The sequence below is a fragment of the Hylobates moloch genome, unplaced genomic scaffold (genome assembly GCF_009828535.3).
Source record: "Hylobates moloch isolate HMO894 unplaced genomic scaffold, HMol_V3 SCAFFOLD_17, whole genome shotgun sequence".
NCBI classification, from domain to species: Eukaryota; Metazoa; Chordata; class Mammalia; order Primates; family Hylobatidae; genus Hylobates; species Hylobates moloch.
Window position 1 is genome coordinate 83,622,656 of NW_026652292.1, and position 5,302 is coordinate 83,627,957.

Consider the following 5,302-nt stretch of genomic DNA (forward strand, 5'->3'; position numbering starts at 1 on the left):
CTGTCGCCAAGGCTGGAGTGCAGTGGCGCAATCTCAGCTCACTGCAAGCTCCGCCTCCCGGGTTCACGCCATTCTCCTGCCTCAGCCTCCCTAGTAGCTGAGACTACAGGCGCCTGCCACCACGCCTGGCTAATTTTTTATATTTTTAGCAGAGACGGGGTTTCACCGTCTTAGCCAGGATGGTCTCAATCTCCTGACCTTGTGATCTGCCCGCCTCGGCCTCCCAAAGTGCTGGGATTACAGGCGTGAGCCACCGTGCCCTGCCCATATGACCACTCTTAGGTGTTTACTTAAGAGAAATGAAAACATGTTTGTTTGATGACTTGTACATGAATGTTGTGGTGTTTTTGTTTGTTTTTCAGTTGTTTTTATTAAGAATGTTGATAGTAACTGTAATAACCAAAAACTGGAAACAACCCAAATATTCATCAACAGATAAATGTATAAACAAACTATGAGACATCCATGCAGTGGAATACCACTGAGTAATGAAAAAGGAATTTTTTTGTTTTTCGAGACGGAGTCTCACTCTGTCACCCAGGCTGGAGTGCAGTGGCGCACTCTTGGCTCTCTGCAACCTCCACCTCCCGGGTTCAAGCGATTCTCCTGCCTCAGCCTCCCGAGTAGCTGGGACTACAGGCGCCCGCCACCACACCCGGCTAAATTTTTGTATTTTTAGTAGAGACGGGGTTTCACCACGTTGGCCAGGATGGTTTTGATCTCCTGACTTCGTGATCCGCCCACCTCAGCCTCCCAAAGTGCTGGGATTACAGGCGTGAGCCACTGTGCCTGGCCAAACAATGTATTATTTTAAAAACATTTTTGTTTTATAAATTCTTTTTATTTTGCCCTTATTGTGTTTCATTGACATATAATTGTACCTATTTATGAAGTACAGTGTGATAATTTGATACATGTATAGAATGTGTAATGATCAGAGTAGCATATCCATCACCGCAAACATTTATTATTTCCTTGTGTTGTGAACATTCATAATCTACTCTTCTGCCTATTTGAAAATATACAGTAAGTTTTTGTTAATTACAGTCACCCTATAGTGCTATAGAACACTGAACTCATTCCTTTTATGAAGCTGTGCTGTTTTGTTTTGTTTTGTTTTGTTTTTGACAGAGTCTTGCTGTGTTGGGCAGGCTGGAGTGCAGTGGCACAATGTCGGCTCCCTGCAACCTTCATATCCCAGGCTCAAGTGGTTCTCCTGCCTCAGCCTCCCAAGTAGCTGGGACTACAGATGTATGCCACCACGCCCAGGTGATTTTTGAATTTTTAGTAGAGACGGGGTTTCACCATGTTGGCCAGGCTGGTCTCAAACTCCTGACCTCAAGTGATCTGCCTGCCTCGGTCTCCCTAATTGCTGGATTACAGGCATGAGCCACAGCGCCTGGCCTCAAGCTGTACTTTTGTATCCATTAACCAACTTTTGGCTATCTCCCTCTCCCCACTACTCTTCCTTACCTCTAGAAACTACTATTCTAAGCCGGGCACAGTGGCTCACGCCTGTAATCCCGGCACTTTGGGAGGCCTAGGCAGGTGGATCACAAGGTCAGGAGTTCGAGATCAGCCTGGCCAACATGGTGAAACCCTGCCTGTACTAAAAACTTAGCCAGACGTGGTGGTGCCCCTGTAATCCTGGCTATTTGGGAGGCTGAGGTGGGAGAATTGCTTGGACCTGGGAGGCAGAGGCTGCAGTGAGCTGAGATCACGCCCTGCACTCTATCTTGGGCAACAGAGTGAGACCCTGCCTCAAAACAAAAACAAAAACAAAAATTACCCAGGTGTGGTGGCGCGTGCCTGTAGTCCCAGCTAGTTGGGAGGCTGAGGTGGAGAATCACTTGAACCCAGTAGGCGGAGATTGCAGTGAGCCGAGATCGGGCCATTGCACTCCTGCCTGGGCAACAAAAGCAAAACTGTCTCAAAAAAAAAAAAAAAAGACAGAAATCACTGTTCTACTCTCTTACTTCTATGAAATCAACTTTTTTTTTTTTTTTTTGCTTGCTTGCTTTTTTGAGACAGAGTTTTGCTTTTGTCACCCAGATTGGAGTGCAGTGGGATGATCTCAGCTCACTGCAACCTCCGCCTCCCGGGCTCAAGCGATTCTCCTGCCTCAGCCTCCCAAGTAGCTGGGATTATAGGTGCCCGCCACCATGCCTGGCTAATTTTTGTAGCTTTAGTAGAGATGGGGTTTCACCACGTTGGCCAGGCTGGTCTTGAACTCCTGACCTCAAGTGATCCACCTGCCTCACCCTCCCAAAGTGCTGGTATTACAGGCGTGAGCCACCGCACCCGGCCAAGATCAACTTTTTTAGCTTGCACACATGAGTGATAAAGTGGTACTTATCTGGCCGGGCCCAGTGGCTCACCCCTGTAATCCCAGCACTTTGGGAGGCTGAGGCGGGTGGATCAAGAGGTCAGGAGCTCGAGACCAGCCTGACTAACATAGTGAAAGCCCCGTCTCTAATAAAAATACAAAAAAAAACAGCCGGGCACGGTGGCTCATTCTTGTAATCCTAGCACTTTGGGAGGCTGAGGCAGGTGGATCACAAGGTCAGGAGATCGAGACCACAGTGAAACCCCGTCTCTACTAAAAAATACCAAAAAATTAGCTGGGCGTGGTGGCGGGCGCCTATAGTCCCAGCTACTCAGAAAGGCTCAGGCAGGAGAATGGCGTGAACCCGGGAGGCGGAGGTTGCAGTGAGCCAGGTCGCGCCACTGCACTGCAGCCTGGGTGACAGAGCGAGACTCTGTCTCAATAAATAAATAAATAAATAAATAAATAAATAAATAAATAAATAAATAAATAAAAATATAAAGGGGTACTTATCTTTCTGTGCCTGGCTTTTTCACATCACATAATGTCCTGCAAGCTCATCTATGTTGCAGCAAATGACAGAAATTTGGGGTTTTTAATGGCTAAATAGTATTCCAAAAAACTTGTGCTCCCTTGTGTATATAGCATTTTATCGGTTCGTCTGTTGATATGCACTTAGGTTGATTCCTTATTTGGGTTTGGGGAATAGTGTTGCAGTAAACATGACAGTGCAAATATCTCTTTAACATACTAATTTCCTTTTCTTTGGATTTTGAATCCCACTAACCCAGTAGTGGGATTACTGGATCATATTACTAAATCAAAAATAGTCCTATATTTAGTTTTTTGGATTTATCTCCATACTGTTTTCCATAATGGTTGTACTAATTTATAGTACCAACAATGTATAATAATTCAGCCAATAATGTATAATAATTTCCCTTTCTCCTTTCACATCCTTGCCACCATGTTATTTTTTGACTTTTTTTTTTTTGAGACATTCTTTCACTATCACCCAGGCTGAAGTGTAGGGGTGCAATCAGCTCACTGCAGCTTAGAACTCCTGGGCTCGCCAGGCGTGGTGGCTCACGCCTGTAATCCCAGCACTTTGGGAGGCCGAGGCGGGCGGATCACGAGGTTGGGAGATCGAGACCATCCTGGCTAACATGGTGAAACCCCATCTCTACTAAAAATACAAAAAAATTAGCCAGGCGTGGTGGCGGGTACCTACAGGCTGAGGCAGGAGAATGGCGTAAACCCGGGAGGTAGAGCTTGCAGTCAGCCAAGATTGCACCACTGCACTCCAGGCTGGGCGACAGTGTGAGACTCCATCTCAAAATAAAATAAAATAAAAAACCTCCTGGGCACCAGTGATTCTTCTACCTCAGCTTCCAGTAGCTTGGACTACAGGCAAGCACCACGACATCCACCTAATTTTTTTTTTTTCATAGAGACTGGGTCTCACTATGTTGCCCATGCTGGTCTCAAACTCCTGGACTCAAGAGATCCACGCACTTCGGCCTTCCAAAGTGTTGGGATTACTGGCATGAGCCACCATGACTGGCCTATTTTTTGACCTTTTGATAATAGTGGTTCTAAGTGGCATGAGATGATATCTCATTCTGGTTTTAGTTTGCATTTCTCTGATGATTCGTGGTGGTGAGCATTTTCTGTGTGTATGCCTTCTTTTGCAAGATGTCTATTCAACTCATTTGCCCATTTAAAAATTGGATTATTTTTCTCCGCTGAGTTGTTTGCATTCTCTGTGTATTCTGGATATTAATCCCTTGTCACACAAATAATTTACACATATTTTCTTCCCCTCTACAGATTGTCTTTTCACTCTGTTGGTTGTTTTGTTTGCTGTGCAAAAGCTTTTAAGTCCCACTTGTCTATTTTTGCTTTTGTTGCTCATGTTTTTCAGTTCTTCTCCATGAAATCGTTGCCCACACAAATGTCCTAAAGCATTTCTTCACTGTTTCCTTATAGAGGTTTCATAGTTTCAGGTCCTAATTCATTTTGGATTGATTTTTGTATATGTTAAGAGATAGAGACCAGCCTGACCAACATGGTGAAACCCTGTCTCTACTAAAAATACAAGAAATTAGCCAGGCATGGTGGTGGGCACCTGTAATCCCAGCTACTTGGGAGGCTGAGGCAGGAGAATTGCTTGAACCCAGGAGGCAGAGGTTGCAGTGATCCGACATCATGCCATTGCACTCCAGCCTGGGCTACAAGACCAAAATTCCGTCTCAAAAAAAAAAAAAAGAGGGATCTGGTTTCATTTTCATGCACATAAATATCCAATTTTCTCTGCAGTATTTATAGATCACTTTTGGTAGTATGGTCATTTTCACAATATTAATTCATCCAATCCATGAACATGGGATGTCTTTTTTTTGTTTTGTTTTGTTTTTTTGAGATGGATTCTTGCTCTGTCACCCAGGCTGGAGTGCAGTGGCACAATCTTGGCTCACTGCAACCTCTGCCTCCCGGGTTCACGCCATTCTCCTGCCTCAGCCTCCCAAGTAGCTGGGACTACAGGTGCCCGCCACCATGCCTGGCTAAATTTTTGTATTTTTAGTAGAGACAGGGTTTCACTGTGTTAGCCAGGATGGTCTCGATCTCCTGACCTTGTGATCCTCCCACCTCAGCCTCCCAAAGTGCTAGGATTACAGGCTTGAACCACCGTGCCCGGATGAACATGGGATGTCTTTCTATTTTTTTTTTTAGACGGAGTCTCACACTGTTGCCCAGGCTGCAGTGCAATGGCGCGATCTTGGCTCACTGCACCTCTGCCTCCCAGGTTCATGTGATTCTACTGCCTCAGCCTCCCAAGTAGCTGAGATTACAGGTGCACACCACCACACCCAGATGATTTTTTTGTATTTTTTTATTTTTATTTTATTTTTTTTTTTTTTGAGACAGAGTCTCGCTCTGTCACCCAGGCTGGAGTGCAGTGGCGCAATCTCGGCT